This window comes from Prionailurus viverrinus, unplaced genomic scaffold, assembly GCF_022837055.1.
Source record: "Prionailurus viverrinus isolate Anna unplaced genomic scaffold, UM_Priviv_1.0 scaffold_101, whole genome shotgun sequence".
In the NCBI taxonomy this organism is placed as follows: domain Eukaryota; kingdom Metazoa; phylum Chordata; class Mammalia; order Carnivora; family Felidae; genus Prionailurus; species Prionailurus viverrinus.
The window spans coordinates 1-22,399 of NW_025927491.1; the positions used below are offsets into that span (position 1 = coordinate 1).

The following is a 22,399-nucleotide window of genomic DNA, read 5'->3' on the forward strand; positions in this document are numbered from 1 at the left end:
TGGCCCCTCGAAGCCTAGAGGGCTCCCCTAACTGAAAACCAGGGACACAGCAAGGCCAGCCCGCCCCACCAGTGCCCAGCAATGTCTTCTGACTGATGTGCTTCTCTCAAGGGGACTTAGGCCAGGCCTGGAGCTAGGTTTAGGGGCTCTGTGTGGTATCTGACCTGAAGTACAACAAAACCCTCCTCCTCCTGCCCCCAAGTGGGCCAAGACTTAGGACAGTTTTAACTTGGATGTCTTTGAGTGATGCTAAGTTTCTCAGAATCCATCTTTTCAACTTCACAAATAAGCATGAGATGTGAGGTATCCCTACCTCACTGCTGTCTGCAGTCAAGCCCCTAGTCATGGGCACACCCCACAGACACCTGCTCACTATAGACCTGTGTCCGGGTGTGTGCACACAGGTGCACATCATGTGCTAATGGAGGTGAAGCATGCTGGGAAAGTGGCTCTCACCCATGCACCCACACTATCCCTCACCTGCACTCTATCTCCTGCTACACTCCCTCTCTCTTGGTGGGGGAAGGGGTCCTGCACCAGCCACAGGTGAGCCCTGCCCCGCCCAGTGCCTCTCCCAGAACCTGATCAGGCCCTGCCAGGCCAACTGTGGCCAGGATCAGTAACCACGTCTGGAAGGAGTTCCCAGCATGGCTCTTCACAGCCTTCTCCTGCTTCTTGGTATCGGCACAGAATGCAGCAAGAGCTCTCAACCCAGGGTCCTACCCTGTGGTCCTTAATAATGCTGGAGGCTGAGCAGGTGCTGCTTTGGACACTGGCCACCAGGAGCCACCAAATCTCCCCTGAGAGGGCTTCCCGGGTTCCCTGGGGCAGAACATGGCAGGTCTCTGGCTAGGCCCCGGAGCAATGACAGGGGCGAGCAGGTCCCATGGCCTCTGGGAGACATCCTCTCTCTGGAGACTGATGTTGGGCAGCTTCGCTGGGAGGGGCAGGAGGACCCTGGGGGCTTGGGGATAGTGTCCATCATGACTTGACTGATCTGGGCCAGGGGTTAAGGCCGCAGTCACACCTGTGTCCCCAGTCCACGCAGGCCCTTGATCACAGGCCGACAGGGCTCTGGTGCCACTGAAATGAGCATGGATCCTGGACGAAGGAAGACCGTGTGGAGAGTCACCCGGAATGACGTGTGATTGCAGGTCCAGGGCAGACGCCCCCAGAGCAGTGACGTGCCAACAACTGAGCGCTAGCTTTCCTGAAGGGAGAGAGTATCCCCGAGGCCTTGCCTCTTCTCCAGCAGCCCTCTTAGTGAGGGCCACGGTGGGGAGAGTGACGTTGCCTCCGGAGAGCTTCACTCCGACCCAGTCCGGGGCACGTCTTTGGGTGCTGAGCCCAGCATCTTTCTGGATGGCTGCTGACATTGGCCGGTCTCCCTCTGGAGACTGCACGTGGAGGGCTCCCAGTCTGGGGCCTTGGCAGCTGCCAGGACTCAAACACACCCTCCAGGCTTCCTGGGGACAGGGGGCTGCCTTCCCGGGGGATTCTTCACATGGTCTCCTGGGAAGACTCAATCCCTAGAGTTTTCCTTAGTTCGGAATGTCCAAACGACAATGGCAACGGCGACGATAGAAGGAAAGCAGCTGAACCTCAGCTCTCTGTCCCTCACACAGGCCTGGGGGTGCAGCTCTATCTGACCCCCAGGAGCTGGAGTCCTAGGTGTGGCTGGCCACGCTGGGAGCCTCGGTTTCAACAGAGCCACTGTTACCTGAGGGACTGGGCGGGACCCATCCGCCCTCCAGGTGCTGCATCAGGGAACAGAGAGGCCAGGCCTAACGCCACTGCACAAACCCAAACAGAGGTCCTGGCTACCAGCCTGCAGAGGCCCAGAGCTGTCCAATTACGTTTAGCTAGGTTTAACAAGCCATAGGGAAAACCAGTGGTTCTCAACCCGTGGCACTTTGCCAACTAGGGGTGATTTTTGCCCCCCCCAGAGGACCCCTGGAAATTTCTGGAGACATTATTGTCTGTTATGACTGGGGGGTGGGGATACTCTTGGCATCTCGTAAGTAGAGGCCCGGGATGCTGGTAAATATCCTGCAGTGCACAGGACAGCACCCTCCAAAAGCACGGAATTATCTGGCACAAAACGTCAATGGTGCTGGGGTTGAGAAACCCTGGGTAAACCCTCATGCTGGCAATGGATTTCTGATTTTTACTATGAAAAAAAAAAATGACAGGACAAAATAAGGACAAAAAAATTCCAACTCAAAAAAAGAAAAAAAAGAAAAAAAATTTCTGGGAAATGAGTAAGCTGGAGGGAGGCAGTGCGGCCGGTGGGGCAGGTGTGGGATGGAGTCATGATTGGGCTCTTTTAGTAGCGGGGCCCAGGGCTGGCCACAAGGTAATGTCCAAGGCAGGGTGGGGCGGGTGAGGCCCCGAGAAGGGGAGGGGGATGCCGGGCCCCTGGAGAGGAGGCGGCTGATCTTGGCCCGAGAGGGTCTTTTCCAACAACCCAGGGCCTGCAATCAGGCTCCTAGAGCCGGGACACCTGGAGCCGCGTGCCCTCTGTGGGACAACGTCCTGTAACCTCTGCTCCTTTGTAGCTGGAACCTCCTCCCAGGAGAAGCTGCCTGTTGAGACGTGACTGGGGGGCTTCAGGGGCTGTCCCTCCACAGCTTCTCTGACAGCACTGCAGGCAAAGCAGGCTAAACAACACTCACGGGCGGCTGGCCCAGGGGACCCGGCTGGGCGAGCTGCCCCCAAAAGCTCCCTGACACTCTAGACACACCTCCTCCCCTGGGAAATCTGGGAGGCTCTAGGGGTGCTACTTGCTTAGGGGTTAAGAGGCTGGCAGCAAATAAACACACACAGAAACAAAGAAACAGTAACAAAAACCACGGTTGTGCCAGGGCTCCCCCCGTCTCCCCACCACCCCGACATCCAGGGGGCAGCTGCGGCCACTGCCTCTGGGCCGGATGGGGGCCCGGTTTCCCAGGAAGGGAGACCTCCGTGAGGGAAATGAGACCAGGGACAGTGGGAGAGGGGGTTCTCCAAACACAGTTTCGAGGGCTTCACTCCACTTCATTCATCAGCATAAAACACAGGGACGCGGCAGCACAGAGGGCAAGGGACACATCCATCAGTGGGGCCTGGCTCACTCTGTGTGAGAGCAGTTTCTGGAAAATAAATAAAAGAATAAATAAAACCCCTAGAAGAAGAAAGGGAGAATAGGGTTAACCTCCTGGCTGTTCTGCCTTGACAACCGGATCCTGTTTCCTCTGGCCTTTTTGGGACGCCCTCTCTGTGTGGTCAGATGCTACTACGGTCTGGGGACAGTCACGGGAAACCCAACGGCATTCCGTCCGAGCCCTGCCGCCACCAGCCGCCACCGCGGTCCTTTCCCGGCACGCAACGTGCGTCCCAGCTGCCCGGTCTGAGTCCTGCGTGTGCTGGGCTAGGAAGGGGGTCCTGGCCTGCTCTTACCCGCGTCGGAACAGTCCCGCAAGGAGCTGCTGAGGGCGCTGCGCTTGAGGCCCTCACCGCTGGCGTGGCTGTCATCCAGGCAGGCTCGGCTCAGCGTCCCTTGCCGGACTCCGCTTTGAGGCTGGAGCACTGGGACATGCTGGGCCACACGACGCCTTTCTGCTTCTCGAGCTCCACTGAAACAGAGGGGGCGAGGGACCAGTGAGAAAACAAAGCCTTGAGGGGGAGGCCCTGGGCCCTCTGTGTAGGCTTGGCATTGCACCCAGCTGCCATCTGTTTGGCCTGAGGAAAAGTCAGGGCCCACGGCTGTCTTGGGAAAGAAAGAGAAGGTGTGAACGCTGCCTTTGACAAAAGGGAGCCAGGAGGAAACTCTGAAAGGGAGGCTGGAGAGGCACGGGCCTTGGGCTCTGCAGGAAAGACTGTCACTTTGCAGGCTTGAGGGCTGGCAAGGAGACTGGCTGGCCTGGGTCTGCGGATGAGCAAGGGGTAACCCAACCTTGCCGTGGGTGGGGCCCAAAGGTGGGGGTAGTTGTGTGTCTCCAGGGAGTGAGGCTTGGAGCCAGGAGAGAAAAGATGATAATCAGGTCTGATGAAACCCACAGGATGGGCTTGGTGGTGACTTCCCTGACATGGAAGACGAAAGAAGAATAAGCACACCAAGGGGCAACGAGATCAGCTCCGGATCTCCGGGAAATCTCGTCTCGTGGGGCGACGGGGAAACCAGGCTCTCTCAGGGCATGCCAGGTGGTCCCACAGGCGGGATGGGCCTGGGCCGCAGAAGCCCTCACTCTCACGTGGAGGCCTCTGCTGCCCTCCCCACGCCACCTCCTCCGGCCCGGGTACGGGGGCTGCCCTGTCATAGGGCTGTGGGAAGGCCAGGTGAGACCAGGGCACCTCACTTTTGTGGGCCCCCAGAGTCCCTGGCACCAGATGGGAGCCAACGGCCGCATCCAGCAAGTCCCATGAGATGCCGGGGCTGCTGGCTCTTCCTCTCCAGAGGGCCTGGGACTTACACTCTATCCTGTGCTTCTCCATCTCCTGCACTTCCATGATGGACTCCCGCAGGTAGTCGGTGAACTTCTTCCGGTCTTGAGGATTGGGAGCGTTAAAGTTTATTAACACTTTGATGTCTGCTCCGGGGACAGCAGATGTGAGCCGGATGCCATTGGGGTAGTCTACAAAGGAGAAGGGGAGGAGAAGAACCCATGGATCCCTGGGTGCTCTCTGCACTCTCTCTGCTGGTCAAGGAAATGCTAAGTCTAAGGGTCCAGGCTCTCAGCAGACACGTCTAACCAGGGAGGAAAGGCATCCACAGGGAAGACCAGAGAGACTGCCAGGAAATCCCCATCTCCTGACTTGGGTCTGTGTTGTTCTATGCAGAAGTCTGGGGCAGATTTGGCCAATCTGAACAGAGGTCAGGGCCCCCATCCTTCCTCAACCTGAAGGTCATGGAGCCTAGACCCTTCAAGTCAAGGTCCTTGGTCATTGCCTGAAGCTTGAGAATGGCCAGGGGTGGAGTCTGGGAGTCACAGTCAGTGTCCTGTGCTGGGGGGGAGTCTTATCTGGTCTCCCTGGGCAATTCTGAGTGCACACTGAGCTCTGTTCTCTCACAAGTGGCCTCCAGACCCTCAGTTCCCTTGGGTGCTTCATGGGCACCCCATACCCAATGCACTCTATGCTGAGTGCTCGGTCTTTCTGGCCTGTGACCTGCCTGGTGCCACCTCCAAGCTCACAGAGTCTCTGTGGCTCTGGTCCCCTGGTAGCGCCTCTCTCCTCAGCGGGAATCAAGCATCAGCTACTGGATGTTTGGAGGTTCTTGGTCCAAACACCAATCCCACTTTTGCTCAGACCTAGGTCAAGGCTGGGAACTCAAATGCCTAGTGTGTTCCAATAAATGTAGGAAGTAAACCACATGAGACTGAGCAACAGAGTGAGTGGGGGGGGGAGGGGCGTGCAGCCCATGACAGCCACATGACGTGGGAATGTGGGCCTAGCAAAAACCTTCTCGGTTTTCAAGAAAACTCAAAAATATCTAAAATTTTAGTTATTTTGTTTTTTAATTAATTTTTTTAATGTTTATTTTTGAGAGAGACAGAGAGAGAGAGAGAGGCAGAGTGTGAGGGGGGAGGGGGCAAAGAGAGAGAGAGGGAGACAGAATCCAAAGCAGGTTCCAGGCTCTGAGCCATCACCACAGAGCCGGATGCAGGGCTCAAACTCACGAACTGTGAGATTATGACCTGAGATGAAGTTGGACGCTTAACGGACTGAGCCACCCAGGTGCCCCCAATTTTAGTAATTTTAGATATTAAGTATCAGCTCAACAAATTTTTTAAAATGTGTAAACCAAATACATAACTGGGCTGTGACTGACCCACAGCTACCACTTTGAGATCCCTGCTACGAAGGCATGTCCCATAGAAATGTCAGTGTTGACTCTTGGGCTTATGCCAGGACTGTGGGTTCAGGGCTGAGGGCTGAGCTCTGGGAATGTAAAAACGAGGAGGGCACAGCCTCTGCCTGCGGATTCAGTCTGGTCGGGCCCACTGCTGGGATCATCACAACCACCGCCACGCCTTTGGAAAGAGGGCCTGCCGGTCAGGACAATGTGGGGTGGCACCATGCTCCCTGAGGCCACCTTCCACCATGGTAGAAACCAAGGCAAGGCAGGGATGGCCCAGGCACAGGTCCCTGGTTCTTTTTCAACCTGCAGATTGAAAGCGGATCAGACGGTAGCTTGGCAACCTGTCTGAGAGGATGAGGGCTTCCCTGCTGCTGGAGATATCATGATGCTCAACTGGAACGGTCCTCCCCTGGGGCCGGTGCAAAATGGGCAGGGCAACAGGACCTCCCCCTCACCCCCCATCTCAGGAGGCCTGGCTCAGCCTACAGCTCAGGGACCTCCAACAGGGACGGGACAAAGAGGGAGAAAGGTAAAGGGAAGGGCTTGGGTATCAGAGAAAGACCAGGTCAACAGAGAAAAGTCAGTGGGGGTGTCAGCTCCTCCCCCAAGTCCTCAGGCCCCATGGCCCACTCATACCCAGAGAAGACTCCAATAACACCTAAGAATAAATCCTGCTCTAAGCACTTCATGTATGGACTCACCTAAGTCCCTGAGGTAAAGTCACCCCACTTTACAGACAAAGGGAATGTGGCCCGGGGACCGCTAGGTCCTGACGCATTTGCACCCGGGCTCTCTGCTCAGGACCGGGCTCCTGTCCTACAGCCCCCCAGGCCTTGCCTGCGCCTGTTTGTTTGCCTGTGTTTGCACATCACCTGTGCCATTTACTTGGTGTCTTCCGGGCAACACTTTATTGGCATAAATCCACTCCGCCCTGAACTAAAAACAACCTTAACCACACGGTAAGAAGACGTAGGGGCAAAAGCAAAGGCGATCACCACCATGTACAATGTTATCAAATTCTCCCCAGGTACTGTCGCTCGTCAGACCCCTGGCCTGCAACCTTCTCTCTGCTGGCGAAGCAGGAATACGGAACACACGTGGGAGAGCTGGGGGAGATCCCCAGGGGGAGATCCTCGGGGAGCACAGCACTTCGTGACTACAAGGTGGGAGTTGTGACACCGTTTCCGCCACGTGGCACACGGCCACGTGTGGACGAGTGCTCCAGCACGCACACTCGCGGCTGGGCCACGGCAGGCCCCCAGCACGGACTTACACTGGTCCTCGAAGAGCTGAACCTGCATGTCGTACAGGGAGAAGGACTGTCGGAAGCTGTACATCACCGAGTTCTTCTTTTTCTGGAAGATCTTGGTCACCTGGGGGCCGCCAGAGACAGAGGCTGAGTCGTATCGCCTGCACCGCTCAGGGGCAACTCTGGGCGCTCGGGATTCTGACCGAGACTAACGTCAAAACCCTCTCGGGAGTGCAGAGGTCGGGAGGCCTCTGGGGCAGGGCAGGCCTGTGTGTCCAGGCACATCCTGACATGGATGCTGGCTTCCGCTCCCGTGAATCCCAGCTGTCGTCCTGGCTGGCGACGAAGCCCCTCAGCAGAGAGGTGGCAGGCGCCACGCTGCACATGACCCCGAGGGCGCCAGGCCGGGCTCGGACACCCAGGACCCCACCTGAGCTCTGTGACTGCCTGAGAGATTTTGGAGGCGGAAACGGAGGCTCAGGAATTTGAAGTCACTCGCTTGAGGTCAGGGACCCTTGACAAAGACTTGAAGCCCACAGGTCCAGATTCCAACCTCAGCAGTCAGAGAGAAGTGGCTGGTCCTCAGGCAGGTAGGGGTCAGGGACAAGGGCCTCTAGCAAGAAAGCCCGGGGCATGCAGGAGAGACAAAGACCCAAGGGACAGTCTCCCCCCGTTGTCTCCAGGGGCATCTTTATCCCCGGGGATAAAGCCCAGCATCCATGCCACCTTTTTTTGGGCAAGACCTCTGCAGTTTCCCTTTGGGGAACCCCCTCTTTGCCACCTGGCACTCCTGGGGGTGAGCAGTGACCCAGGTTTAGCCAATGAGACAGCACTGCACCTGCCTGGCCCCTGTGAGCGGCTCAAGCATGGGCATGGGAACCAGTGAGACCTCTGCCCGGACTCTTCCCAAGAAAATGCCCCTGGTGGCCGGGGATGCAGGGAGGGGGCAGGATTAAGCCTGCAACTGCCGAGACTGACTTTCTCTTTGTGGACAGAGCTCCTGAGAAGGGAGCCCACGCAGCTGAGAGACAGAGAGCCTAATAAAGGAGTCCCGCTGACGCTGTGTAAGCTTCTATAAATAGTTGGGGCTGAAGACCCACACCCCCCTCTGGGCTTTTACATAAGCTGACGAAGCCCCGTTTTCGTCAGCCGCACTGTGAGTTAGATTCTGCCTCTTGTAACCCAAGACCGTGGGGCTGACTCCATCCCCTTCACCTCCACCCCACGCACGTGGGTGCCTTTCCCCAAGCACAGGCACACAAGGCCAGATGGGAGACCAGAGCTGCAGTTTAAGGCCGCCCCAAGCCACGGGTCCCAGCCATGACACGCTCTGGGGAACTACATACCACCAGGAGGTCATTAAACAGGAAGATTTCTCACTGGTGCAGCCCGAGCTTCTGGGGCTTGTTTGGGTCTGGAACCTGGAAGAGCCGGCAGTAGCAGACCAGCCCGCTGGTGGGGCAGAGAGAGCACCTGTATGGGGAGGAAGCGCTGCGTCAGCCCCCAGCCCCTCCGCTGCAGTCCCTGTGCGCTGGGAACCCAGCCTGTAGGCCTGGCCTTCGAAAACGCCTTCTCCCACCAACCGCACACAGCAGACATGTCTGGACTCCTTGCAACTTTCCCTGCTCTTCCTCAGGAGCTCTCCTGAAGGGCCATGGAAAGCGTCCCTGCCTCTCGCGACACCTCCTTTCCTTTCCTTTCCTTCAGGCAGGTCCCAGACGTCTTAGAGCATCACGTGCACACCGGAGACCCCACAGTGAGGAATTTGTGATTTCTCAGTCCCCATAAAGTGCCCATCACACACACAAGCCTGTTAGTCCCGGCGAGGATTTCTCCAGAGTGTCTACTTGAGATGAGGACACTGAGGCACAGAGAGGTTGAGCAACTTGCCTCAGCCACACAACTGGGAAGGTGCAGAGAGGAGAGAGGATTCCAGGCCCCTCCTAAAGAATCCCGACGCTTCTGATGGTTCCCTGCCCCAACTCCTCGGCTGGCAGCCACACCACCCCATGGGGCCTGGCCTGGGCCTCCACGCGGAGCACGCCTGCCATGAGTTCATGTGAGCCCCCACTCTGCTGAAGTCCGAGCCACTCGCAAGGCCAGGTGCAACCTGTATGGTGCCTAAGGGCTGTGAGGACAAGTCACTGGGGAGGCCCAGTGGTGGCTCTGAGAGCACCCAGGCTCACGCAGGACACAGCGGGTTAGTAAAGGGATGTGATGGCAGGGAGGGTTCACTCTGCAACGGGTGCCCTGGTGGTGGGAGGCCCGAGCTCAGTGCATCAGGAAGATGGGAGGAAGGGCTTGGCCCAGGCTGGCGTGCTCAGGGAGGGGCATCGTTTGGAATAAAAGCGTGAAGGGGAGAGGATGGCGGGAGGCGGGGCTGGAGAGGTGGGTGAGGGCTGGCCACGGCAGCGTCTAGTGGTTTGTCTTTAGGCCAAGGTGGGAAGAGGGGGGAGCAGACAGGTTTGTGATGCTGACTCTTGCAGTGCAGGTGCCCGGTGAAGGGTAAAGACAGACACATAAGGAAAGTGCCAGGTGACTGCAAGGCTAGCCTTGCTGCTCCTGGGGTGAGCAGGGAGGCAGACCTGCTCAAGGTGGTGACAGTGGAGTGTGGGCGGCAGAGGGCGGGTTGGGTGGGCAGGCCTGCAATGGCCCATCAGCCTCATCTGTTTTGGGCACAGTGCCTCGGGTCGGAGGCAAGCCTTGGCCTCTGTGCTCAACCGGGCCGGGTGAGAGGGAGGGACACCATCTGCCCTGGCCTGACGGTACACAACCCTCCCCAGGTGGCTGCAGTCTGGGCCTGCAGAGGTTCGAGGCTGGGAGAACTATGAAAATCAAATTTCTTATCACTCCGGAAAGGAACTCAAGCAGCCAGAATTGTGGATCTGGGAACCAGGGGATGCAGGGAGGTGAACACAGAACATGGTGGACCTCCCTGCTCCCACCCCAACCCCAACCCGGGGCGGGATATCAGCCAGGATGTAAAAGCAGAGGGATACCCACACAGCCAAGCCCGTGATGCAGGGATCCAATCTATATGGGAAACATTAAACAAACAAGAAAAGATATTAATGATCCAAAGCATGCACCTGGGACCTGAGAGAGCTAATGGGATGACATCCGAGTAGGTAAGCACCCCTCCAGAGGCACATTCCCATAGCCTTTGTCCAGACATGCCACACACAGCTCAGGAGACCTCCTCGCTGCCAGAACTTGGAAAGGCCGATAAGAGCATTCCCAGGCCACCAAGGGACCACTGCGCAACTTGGGCTGGTTTCTTTTTTTTTTTTTTTTAATTTTTTTTCAACGTTTATTTATTTTTTTTGGGACAGAGAGAGACAGAGCATGAACGGGGGAGGGGCAGAGAGAGAGGGAGACACAGAATCGGAAACAGGCTCCAGGCTCTGAGCCATCAGCCCAGAGCCTGACGCGGGGCTCGAACTCACGGACCGCGACATCGTGACCTGGCTGAAGTCGGATGCTTAACCAACTGCGCCACCTAGGCACCCCTGGGCTGGTTTCTTAAGAGCCTCAGGCTCTCTTTAAATATAACCCAGGGCCAATGGTTATTATTCCCCAATATTGGGCAGGAGCCACCCTAAACCTAAAGGAACCGCCCCCCCCAACTATGCGCTGAAGAAGCCAGGTTCCAAATGGCATCAGGGCCCCTGTCCAAAGCTAATGCCAGTGGGGCAGGCCTGGGGTCGCATGGAGGGGGGGTGGGTGGGAGTGAGGGAGCCAGGGATGCAGGGCCACCACATACCGGATTTTTCCCCACAATGAGCTTTTCCACCTTCTGCACCTGGGACACGTGGTCTTCGTTGGTTTTCAGTTCCCGCTTGCGAATGCGCTCCTAGATCCCAATTAGCATCTCCCGGGGAATGTCCTCACCATCGTCCACACCTGGGCAGGAGACAGTAGCCAGGCATCAGGGCAGGCCAGGGTCTGGGTGGCTGTGGCACCACTCAGCTTCGGGGCCCCAGGCTCACCCCTGATTTACCAAGTTTCTAAACCCAATCAGAATATCAATCCCTTTCATCAATCCTCAGCAGAACCAAAGACCTTCCAGAGCCACTGAACACCTTCAGTCAATTATGAAATGCCTTAGGATCCTTCCACCAGGACAAGGCCAGCATAGCCACCCAGATCAGCACGCAGAGGGCTGTGCCAGCTTCCAGCCATGCTCCAAGGGCTTTGTAAACATCAGCTTGCTAATCCTGACCATGGCCCCGCTGGGTGGGTGTGACCGTCTCCATTCCGCAGCTGGGAAAGCAAGGCTCAGGGAAGGGTCCGGGGTTGGGGGTGGCTGTGAAGCTGGTGTTTGTGGCTTTCGGCTCCCACAGGCGTGGGCCTAAGTTCTTGCTTTGCCCCTCACGAGCTGTGGGACCGAGTCTCTGCGCTGGGGGTCCTCGGTGAAGTGGGCCACCAAGAGCACGTGTGACTTCACGGAGGTCTCGTGAAGAAGACAGAGCAGCGGTGTTGCATTCCCAGAAAGTGAGAACTCTGTGCACCTGAGCAGCGCCACCAGCTGTTGTCCCACATCACGTGCGCAGAAGCTGGGGTCTGGCCTTAAAGCCAGGTTGTTTTGACGACAGGCATGCACCCTTTCCACTATACCCTGAAAAACTGCTGCGAGGAAAACTCGGCCCCACTCAAGAGAGAAATGCAACCCCACGCCAGTCCTCAGACCACAGACTGGCAGAGGTCCAGAGGTTTGGTAACCTGCGCAGTTGGCGAGGCTGTGGGAAGGGGCCTCCCAGCCACTGATGGTGGGAGGGTCACAAATATACACTCAAAGCCCCTCTGGGCCACTGGTTGAGTCCGGGGGAAATTTATCCCATGGGCCATGATGCACAGACCAGGGCACTCATGGCAGCATGGTTTCCAAAGAGCGGAAGACTGGGATTCACCCATTTACCCATTAATAGGGGACTGGTTAAGTCATCCCTGCACGGGTGCAATGGAATACCACACAGCTTCCAGGAAAATGAGGACGACCACAGGGAACCGACACGGAACAGTAAGGGGGAGGGTGTGGCACACCTTGGGCACACACCCTTGGGCACACAGGTAGGGGTGGGAGGGGCTCTGCTACTGACCGTTCATACTTTTTTTTTTTAATTTTACAGAGAGAGTGTGAGAGCGGGGAGAGTGGCAGAGGGAAGAGGGGGGGACAGAGAGAGAGGGAGAGAATCCTAAGCAGAGCCCAACACAGGGCTCAATCCCATGACCCTGGGATCATGACCTGAGCTGAAATCAAGAGTCGGACGCTCAACTGACTGAGCCACCCAGGCACCCCACACATTTTTTAAAACCAGACTATTTTTTAGAACTGTGTTTTAGCGCAATTAGGTTCACAGCAAAATTCAGGGGAAAGCCCAGAGATTTCCCTGTAACACCGGCCCCCACCCACTACCAACTTCCCACATCGGAGTCATATATTTATTAGAACCAGTGAACTCACACTGACACACTATCACCCGAAATCCATAATTTACATTGGGATTCACTCTTGGTGTTGTGCGTTCGATAATAAACGTTTACCGACACGTCTCCACCACCACGGAGTCAGGTGGAATAGTTTCACTGCCCGAAAACTCCCCCGAGCTCTACCTCCTCCACCCCTCCTCCCTCCAACCCCTGGTGACCACTGATCTCTTATGTCTCCATAGTTTTGCCTTTTCCAGAAGGTCATATGGCTGGCCTCCTATGGTATGCAACCATTTAAGACTGGCTTCCTTCACTTGGTGGTATGCATTTTTAAGGTTCCTCCCTGTTTTCTCATGGCTTCTTTTCTTTTTAGTGCTGAATAATATTCCATTGTCTGCATGGACTACCGTTTATGTATCCGTTCCCCCACCGAACAACATCTCTTGACTGCTGCCAAGTTTTGGCAACTATGAATAAAACTGCTATAAACATCCTATGCAGGATTTTGTGTGGATGTACGGGGTTTTCAATTCCTTTGGGTAAATACCAAAGAATTTGATTGCTAGCTTGTCTTACTTTGTGGTTTTTTTTTTTTTTTGAAACTATGTGAGGATAATAGTCATTAAAAAGAAATCAATCTAGAAAACTTAAAAACAAACATCAATAAAAGAAAATCATTGCTCGTCTGGCTGCCATGCTGGTGAGCGATTCCTCCCCCGCTTACCCTCCAACCCCCCAAAGGCACTCCTGCTGAGAGTCTCCCCGGGGGAACCAGAGTGAGGAATTCCAGAGAAAATGTGCCCAGTGTGTGCAGGGGGAAAGGTCTCTTCTACAAACACCAAGCTGGACGTCTGCCTGGTGTGGAGCACCAACCAGGCTGTGGGAGACCAGAGTCCTGCCCCCATGGACGTGACCTTGGGCAGATCCCTTCCCTCTGCCTTGGCTACCCTTCTGAACACAAGGAAGACTGAAGAGAACACTCCTGAGTTCCTGGCTTGAAAAGATGGCATTTGGAGGGAACGGTCCAGGCTTGGGAGACAGCCGACAGCTCAATCTCCTGAGAAGTGGGATGATAACTCCCCCAGACTGCTGGGATGGTCGGGTGCAAGGCTGGATACAAACGACAAAGCCACTGATGTGAGGGTGGCCGACTGGCAATCTGACTGAGCAACCCTTCCCTCCCCGGGACTTCTCTCCTCTGGGTTAATCATTTCAGGCTGCTCCTGTTGTTCCCCATACAGGGGAGTCCCAATTATGTGGGTGAGGTCTAAAGGCAGAAAAAAAAATCAGAGTCAAATCGCAAAGACCTTTAAACTGCAGCGCATGGGGTCACCAACAGCGTGCAGCACACAGCCTGCTCTCTGGGCAGCGAGGGAGCACAGGGCTACACGCTAAGGCCACGGGGGACCCTGTGAAGACCAGAATCAGGCTCAGCCCTGTGAGGAGAGACAGCCCCTGTCCCATCAAAGCATCTGCTGGTTGCACTCTCGTGCTCTGGTGCTGAATTGCCATTAAGAAATTTCCCAGACTCCTTAGCTTCCTGGGAACTGTAGCTAAGACCTGAACTCCTTGGGGTCCACAGCACCCCTGAGATCTAGCAGAGGGCCACACACCATGAGTGCTCTGGGCAGGGGATGGTCGTCTGGTTGGTCTGAACCAAGCCCTGCCCCTTGGCTTCCCTGACTGATCAGGGCCTGGAGCCCAGCTGGGAAAAGCGGGCAGCTTGGCACTCTTCTGGATGGGCACCCCATTAGCTGGCCTGTTGCAGGGTACCCACCACCAGGGGGCGCACCAGGACAGTTCAAACCCCGGTGGGCCTTCCTGCCCCAGGAAAGGGGACGACAGAGCGGTGGTTTTATAGGAAATTTAAATGGCGCAACAAAGATCAAAAAACTTAAAGTTTTGTCATCAATTCAGAAGACTTAAAGAACTGGATAGGAAAAAAAATAGCTCAACAAGCTGACAAAGTTGGACCTGATTCAGACCAACTTTTTTCCTTTTTTAAAAAAAATATGACACCCTAAGGGGATCTCAGCCTGCTGCAGTTTGGTGTTTCCCAAGGAAAGGGACATAATCCCTCCTCCTCCTTGCAGGGACTCCAGGTAAACGAGGACATGCTGTCAGCTAACATGGTGCCACTTGGGAGACAGCCATCTACTTTTCAATTCCTTTCCTCTGCAACGACACCAGGAAGGCCTTCCTTCCTGCTGCCCACCGTAAGCCCCTGTCTAACATGGGCCACTCGCCCCGGCCTGGTGTTCTCGTCCACTGAATTCATTTTTACAATGGTTGCCTACGTGTGGCAAATGATACGGTCTTCCTGTTTACAGTGTGCTTATATAAGGTTCCTCTTAAAAATACACACAAGGGGCGCCTGGGTGGCTCAGTCAGTTAAGCGTCCGACTTCCGCTCAGGTCACGATCTCACTGCCCATGAGTTCGAGCCCCGTGTTGGGCTCTGTGCTGACAGCTCAGAGCCTGGAGCCTGTTTCAGATTCTGTGTCTCCCTCTCTCTCTGACTCTCCCGCGTTCATGCTCTGTCTCTCCCTGTCTCAAAAATAAATAAAAAACGTTAAAAATTTTAAAAAAAATACACACAAAAGGCAAGTCAGGGGATGCCTGGGTGGCTCGGTCAGTCGTGTCCAACTTCGACTCAGGTCATGATCTCACGATTCGTGGGTTCGAGCCCCATGTCAGGCTCTGTGCTGACAACTCGGGATCCTGGAGCCTGCTTTAGATTGTGTGTGTGTGTGTGTGTGTGTGTGTGTCTCTCTCTCTCTCTCTCCCTCTCCTGCTCTCACTCTGTCCCTCTCTCTCTCAAAAATAAAATAAACATAAAAAAAAGTCAAGTCAGTTTCATGAGGAACACGGAGTGTAGGAGAGGGCACAGCAGGGATGGTGGCACAGACTCTCTGCCCGGCCCCTCCCCTGCCTGGCTTCCCCCCTCCTTCCCTGTTCCTGACTGTGCTCCCTCACATCACCCCATCCGCCTCTGTGGACCATGTCTGGCCTGGCCCTCCTGAGCTGGGCTGAGCTTGCCCACCTGTCAAATCCATGTGCATCTTTGCGAAACAAGCTAAAACCATCACAGCACAAGACCCGGGTGTGGGTCACTCCGTCCATGCTCCCAGTGTGTGTCACGGAGTGTGACAGGAGTCTGCCCTCTTCAGGATGACTTGCGCCCTGTCTGTGGAGCCGGTGCTTGCCCAAGGCCCCTGTGTGCGATGGCTGGGTGTGCTGGAGCCCAGCTCCCTTGCGCTGCCCTGTGCCCAGCACACTCACGTCCTGGCCCCATGCCCAGCCGGGTGTGTGTGCAGAGTGTGGGACGGCTGTATGCCACAGCCAGGGTCCCGGGGCCGCTCACCTCGCAGGTTCTTGACGAAGTCCTCCAGCTTCATCTTCTCAGGTTTGACGTTGGGGCTGTACATGTCTGTGCTGAGCAGGATGATGGCAAAGGCCAGGATGAAAATGTGTCTGGGTTCCGGAACTGCCGAACCACCCCAGGGTTGCAGATGCAGTACCGCTGGCTGGGGGCCGGGAGAGGGAGCAGGGTCAGGACCACTTCAGTCAGGGCAGGGAGTGGGTCTAGCCCTCACGCACGGCAGCCACGATCACTTGGGCCCTGGCACCTAATGGCTGAGGCCGGGTGCTGCCTTACAAGCCTCAGTTTCTGCATCTGGTAAACGGGGGTAAATAACACCTGCCAGGCAGAGTGCCGCTCTATCCACTCTCTCCTTCTCACACTGGTTACATCTCCTACCTGTATTTAGGCTGGCAATGCCTTCTTAGGACGAGGACTGCATGCTCCAGTCTCCCTCGGGATTGGATGCAGCCCAGAAGGTGATTAAGTTCTGGCCAATGGGATAAGAGCAGATGGGATGTGGGCATCTTAGAGGCTGTACCTTAAAAGGCAGAGCCCACTCCTCTCCCCTGTGGTGATGGGTGTTGGCCCTGTTCCCTGGGACCCTGAGATGAAGGGAGCCTGGCTTGGGCCTCCTTCATGCCAGCTCAGAGGGAGATGCACTTCCATCTTGTTTCAGCCACGGCTGCTGGAGCATCTTTGTTACAGCAGCTGAAGCAACAGCCTCACTAATGTATTCTGCTTATTGTTCTCATTGCCTCAAATGTGCACCCCTGCCCCAAACTCCAAGAGGCCCCCATCCACTGGGGACTTCAGGGGGAGTTGGGTGAGGGGGGCAGATCAGAGAAGAAGAACCATGGGGTGCCAGGACTAAGGCAGTGGCTATCACAGCTCAGATGACGTGGGCTTCAATCCTGCCTTTTCCATTAGTGCCGCCACCTCCAAGAAGCCCTCCTGGAAGGAAGTGCCTGAACAACCCCCCGCTCAGGGCCCCAGAGTTGTCCTCCTAGTGTGTCCTCATTCCCTACCTTGGCCCCACCAGTGGTGCTGAGCCTGGAGGGCTGGGTCAGTGGCTGACTCGTGTGTCCCATACCCAGCAAGGGCACAGAGGATCCCACCCAGTCACTGTGCACACAGTCCCAGGATGAATGACTGTAGGGTCGTAGCTGCCCTTGACTGTGGGCTCTGTCATGCTAGGCATGGGCTAAGCGTGCCCACACGTCCAAAGGGGTTCAGTCCTTCCACTCTGTCCAGGGTAGGTGCTTTCGTTATCCCCACTCTATAGGCAAGGACAGGAGGCACAGAGAGATGAAGTCACTAGGGCAAAGTCACACAGCTAGTAAGTGGTGGAGTGGGTGCTACAGCCAGGCTGTGTGGCTCTGCAGCTTGTGCTCTGGGTCACTGTGTGAGACTCGCTGCCCTCTGTGAATGGGCAGACGATGGGGACACGGGTTCACGAGTGAGTGACGCTCATGAGGACCTGGAGGAAGGCGGACTGTCCAAAAGTCTGCTTCTGGCAATAACCAGCACAGCCCCTGGCATGCAGAAGGGGCCACTGCCTCATCTCCCCAGGCAAGGGCAAGGTCACCTGACCCTGCTTAGGGGAGGGGGTGAAGGGGGATTTGGGCCCCGGCCCTGGGCCTCACGACCAGCAACCTTCCTCTTGCCCACACCCACCCACGCCTTGCCTCGCCCGCGACCTGAACGCCTCGATGAGCCGCTCCACCTTCTGAGCCTCCCCTTGGACCCGGATGTGTGCCTGGAACTTCCGGAGAGCTTTGTCCAGCTCCATGGCAGAGAAATCCATCTTGTCTACCACGCAGCTGGAAAGAGACACCAAGGCCACGTCAGCGCCTGCTGCCCGCAGGGCCTCTGCCAGACTTCCTGCTGGGGGCGGAGCGCAAAGGGAGTCAGTGCAGGGGCAGGTGCTGAGCTGCCTGGAGCCAGGACGGCCGGCCGCCTCTTGTCCAGGCGGGTCCTCCGCCGGCTTCCTCCAATCAGCAAACACTTCAGATTATGTAGCCCAAGACCCCCATGCTTCTGGGATGTCTACAGACCCCCCTGAAACTATGGGAATACATTAGTGCTTATATCTATGTGTGTAATTTTTTCTTTTTTCTAAAAATTATTTGAGAGAGACAGAGACAGCGTGAGTGGGGGAGGGGCAGAGAGCAACGGAGAGAGAGAATTGCAAGCAGGCTCCCTGCTGCCAGCGCAGAGCCCGACGTGGGGCTTGAAGTCACACAACTGCAAGATCATGGCCCGAGATGAAATCAAGGGCCAGACACTTAACCAACTGCGCCACCCGGGCACCTCGTACGTGTGTGATTTTCTACAGAGGAGCCAGACAGAGCCTATGGCTGCTCCTGATAAAGGCCGCCGGAGCACAAACAATCGGCTCTTTGGTCCACAGGGCACAAAGCGAGACGTCCACAGGGCACAAAGTGAGACGTTACTGCTCCGGTCAGCTCGGGCTGTCTGCGAGGGATGCCAGGAGCACGCGCCCATCTTCTCCAGGAGGAAGCGGAGGCCCAGGGTGCTAACTCGCCGGGCAGTGACTCTGCCCTGAGCCGGTCCTCCCACGTGGAGGGTTTGGGGCGAGGTGCCTGGGTTTTGCCGGGGATTTTCGAGAGGCATCTTGGAGAACCTCTGCCATCCTCATCTGCCAATCCGCCGAGTGGAGGCGGAGCTGACAGAAGGCACTGGTAACCGGGTTTTGGTTCATTCCACTCATCCCAGCTCTGCCCCCCAGCACAGCATGCTCCGTTTCCTGAACAGAGAAGGCGGGGTCTGCACCAGGGACCCACTCAGCAGGCTCTGGTATCTAGTGTATCCATTTGCAACAAAGCCATGGCCACCTCAGGTGTGGCTGCAGAGGCCTCAGCCATGGGGGCCTAGTCCTCACTTCCAGGGCCGCCCTCCTTCTGTTGGGTGCCATGGGCTTGGGCATAAACTGTGCTGCCCCCAACTTCTCTGAGTGCTCACGGCTCTCGGGGCAGCATCCTCAGAGGCTGGGGCAGAGCAGGTGGGGTAGGGGGAGGGGGCCACATGGAGTAATTTTGCTGACTAGCATCTGAGCTGTACGCCTGGTGTGGGGGGTGGGGGTGGGGGGTTGGGGGGTGGGGTTAGGATTGCTACTTCTTCAGGCTGCTGCTATTTTCTGATGGGGAAGAACAATGCCTGGATTTCCTACCACCAGCAGCCAGCTTGGGGTGTGTGGGGGGGAATGCAGGAACGGGGGCAGGGGATGGGGGGGCTGGCCCAAGACAGCCTAAGGCCCAATTCTCTAAGGACCTCATCTGCTTTCCCCTGGACTGTTTCCTGAGGCTGGGTTAAAGGGAGAGAGGGGCACTAGCCACACTAACAATGCAGCAGGCTTTTCCTGATGGGGGAACACAAATGCCAAGCAGGGAGAAAGCAGCCCAGGTGGGCATGCCTGGTGCCAGGCACAGCCAGCTGCCACCAAAGGCCTGGCTCACTGCATCCTGTGTGCCTGCGCATCTACCTGTGTGTACAAGTGGGTGTCCGTGTGCCCAAATGAGGACAAACGTGTGTATGTGAGTCTGGGTGTGTGTGTGGGGATGGGGGGAGCACCGAGGCCAGCCCCTCCCTGAGCCAAAAAAGAGGCCCCAGGCAGATGCCCGCCTCCTCCCAGGGAAGTGTAGAGATGGCGGGAACACGCATGGCCAGGCTCTTCCTTATTGCAGAGGCGCCTTGCCCCAGCAGGCCTGAGCCCGCCCCCCTTGCTTTGTTCGTTCATCCCATGGGGCAGAGCTGGACGGATGGAGGGCGCTGCCCTTGTTACTAACAGTCCGCTCTTTACCCTGCTCTGATTTCTGCTCCTGGCCTACATCTCTGTGCAGCTGCCTGGTCAGGAAAATCCTCAACGGGCTGGAGGTGCTCCCCCAGGCCCTGAGCCACCTTGTGCCATGCTATTCTGCAGCTTTGGCTCCTCTTCTGAGAGAGGGAGTTAGGGAGACCCGGCATCCCCCGACCCCTGCTTGTGAGGGGAAGACACAGGGCTTGTGCACAGTAACTGCACTACAACAGACCCAAGGGTCCAAGCGCGGGGTGCCTGTCTACTCAGGGCAGTCTCAAGGAGGAATGGAGAGATTTGGGGTCCGAGGTTTTCAAACTGTCGGCAGTTTCCAGGGAGCTGGAAACCCGGCTTTCTGCAGAGTTCCATTTAGCTGGGAGGGCTCTGGCCATCAGCCATGGTTGGACTCTCACCCTGAGATCTCCCAGCCAGGAGAGGCAGGAAAGAGGCAGGGGAGGGAGGCACCGGGGGTCTCTCTGAGCTCCCCACCCCTCGCCCTGAGGGCGTTTTGGGACAGCTGGCAGCCAGGCTGGGGAAGGGAGCCCAGAACTCCAACCCCCCAGCCCTGCAGTGGCTCGGCTCTGCTGGAGAGGGATGGAGGTGCTGAGGGTGTGTGCCAGGGGGCCCGTGGGGTCCATGTGTGACAGACGGTGCCCGAGGGTGCAAGCACGCACGTATGCGGTAGGGTGTGATGTACGAACCCGCGGGGGGCGTCCGTCTGTGTCTCAGAGCAATAAAGAGATAAGGGGAGGATTGGGTGTATGCTCCAGCAAGCAGGCGAATCTGACGCTGTGTGTGGCGCAGGTCCCTGCCCCCGCCCCCCCCAGCCGTGGAACTCACTCCAGCACATCTCTGTTGAACTGTTTCTGTCAGTTGCCCAGGAACTCGCCGATCATCTGCCTGCTGAGGCCCTTGCGCTGCAGCAGGAAGTGGGCCACCCCCACTGGCGTGTCAGGCACAAAGCCACGTTCGATGAGGTACTGGACACCCTTCTCAGGCTTCCTGGGGATGGGACGAGACAAAGGCTTAGCCCTGGCTGTCCCAGCCCCTCCTGGCTTGCCTCTCTCCTCCCTGGGTACCCTAAGTGCCCTATCCTGTTCCGCCTGGAGCCCGCAATATGGGGGAACCCGGGAGTGCCCAGACTGTGCAACGGGCGTGGGCTGGGACTGGGCCACTGGCAGGAGTGTGGGCACGGGTGCTGGAGCAGGGACCCTCCCCGCCCCCCCCACCACTCTGCACTGCCTGTACTTCACAGCCAGGCAGACTGGAACCCCCTGCCCAGCATATGCTGGCCTGCCCTCCACCCACCGAGAGTAAACAGTCTCTAATAGGCGCTGAGCACTTACTCTGAGCACCAATGTCCAAGCACCTACACATATTAACTTACTTCTCACACTCCCCCTGCCGGTTGGTACTCTTGTAACCTGGGCTGTTTAGGAGCCTGACAGCCCCGTCACCTCACCAGGGGCCTCAACCACCCTTGTAAGGACTTCCTGAGTTTGAACAGAGTCAGGTGCCTGGAATGATCTGTGCGGTAAGCACCGTGGAAGGTTCTCGTGACTAGCTCCAACTTATGGGAGAGGAAGCAAAGGTGCAGCATTGACCCCTCCTGGGCAAAGGGAGTTTCCAGGAAGGGCTGGGCTGGCCCTGCAGGGCTGAGTGTGTCCACCTGCACTGGGAGCCATGGGGCCCTGGTGGGCTGTGGTGGAGGGAGCCCCCTCAGGGGCTGGGCAGGAGGCCCAGGACAGGCTTGGCTGACCTCACAGGGTGGTGTGACGGGGCCGCATGTGTGACCCTTGGAAAGCAGGTGTCCTCTGACAACCCCCGAGCCTCAGATGGGCCCAAGGAGCTGTGGAACCGCTGTGGTGTACCTGGCACCGTGCAGGGGTGAGGTCAGCAGGGCTACCCACTAACTGGGAGCCGCCCCCTCCCTTGCTCCAGCAGGTAGAGATCCGTGTACTGCTGTCCCCCAGGAGCCTGGAAGGTGAGAGCCAGTGTCCACCTGTCCCTGTAAACCACGCAGCTCCTGGCTGACAGCAGCGTCCAGCAGATACTGTATTTCCACCTGCCAGCGAAAGCAAACTTCCTGCTGCAAGGTGACCTTGCTATTTTTACCCCAGGATGACCACACACCCTAACATCACCTTCAGGAGTTTTGGCAGGGAGCAACTGCTGGCCAGCTGGGCCCAGCACAGAAGTGGTGACAGAGTAGCATTGCTCCCCCACCCCTGGTGGGACCCCACCTCCACCCCCTGCCACATACCCCATTCCTCCCCATGACTCTGGTGTATCCAACCTAGAACTGCTCCCGTCCCAGGCCTCCCCAGCCACTCAGCTGCTCATGCTGTGGTCAGGGCAGGCCATGCTCCCTCACAGCCCTGCTCCACGCCAGCCCCTACAGGACCCCAGCCCTGTGGCAAGGGGTCACCGTGGCAAGCCCACAGATGGGCTTTCTTTAGCTCATGCGACATTAGTGGAAAGAATTCTAGTTAGTCGCCAGCATTTAGAAATTGGGAGAGCTCAACACAGAATCCAGATTTCTGGCTTCTCTTGAAAAATCAGGCCGTCTGGCACCCCTGGGCCTGTGCTCCCGTGTGGCAATGACTGGAGAGCTGGCCTGGACCTCCTCGCTCAGGCACCCTGCATCAGCCACCCACCCTGGGGCCTGCCTGGTCCCTCCCCTGAGTCCCCAATATGGGGCCCA

The 22,399-nt window shown here is 57.1% G+C and overlaps 1 pseudogene; it reads right to left on the minus strand.

The window, feature by feature from the left end:
* Positions 1 to 2,959: 2,959 nt before the first annotated feature.
* LOC125158108 (IQ motif and SEC7 domain-containing protein 1-like) lies at positions 2,960 to 21,963 on the minus strand (annotated as a pseudogene).
* Positions 21,964 to 22,399: the final 436 nt, after the last annotated feature.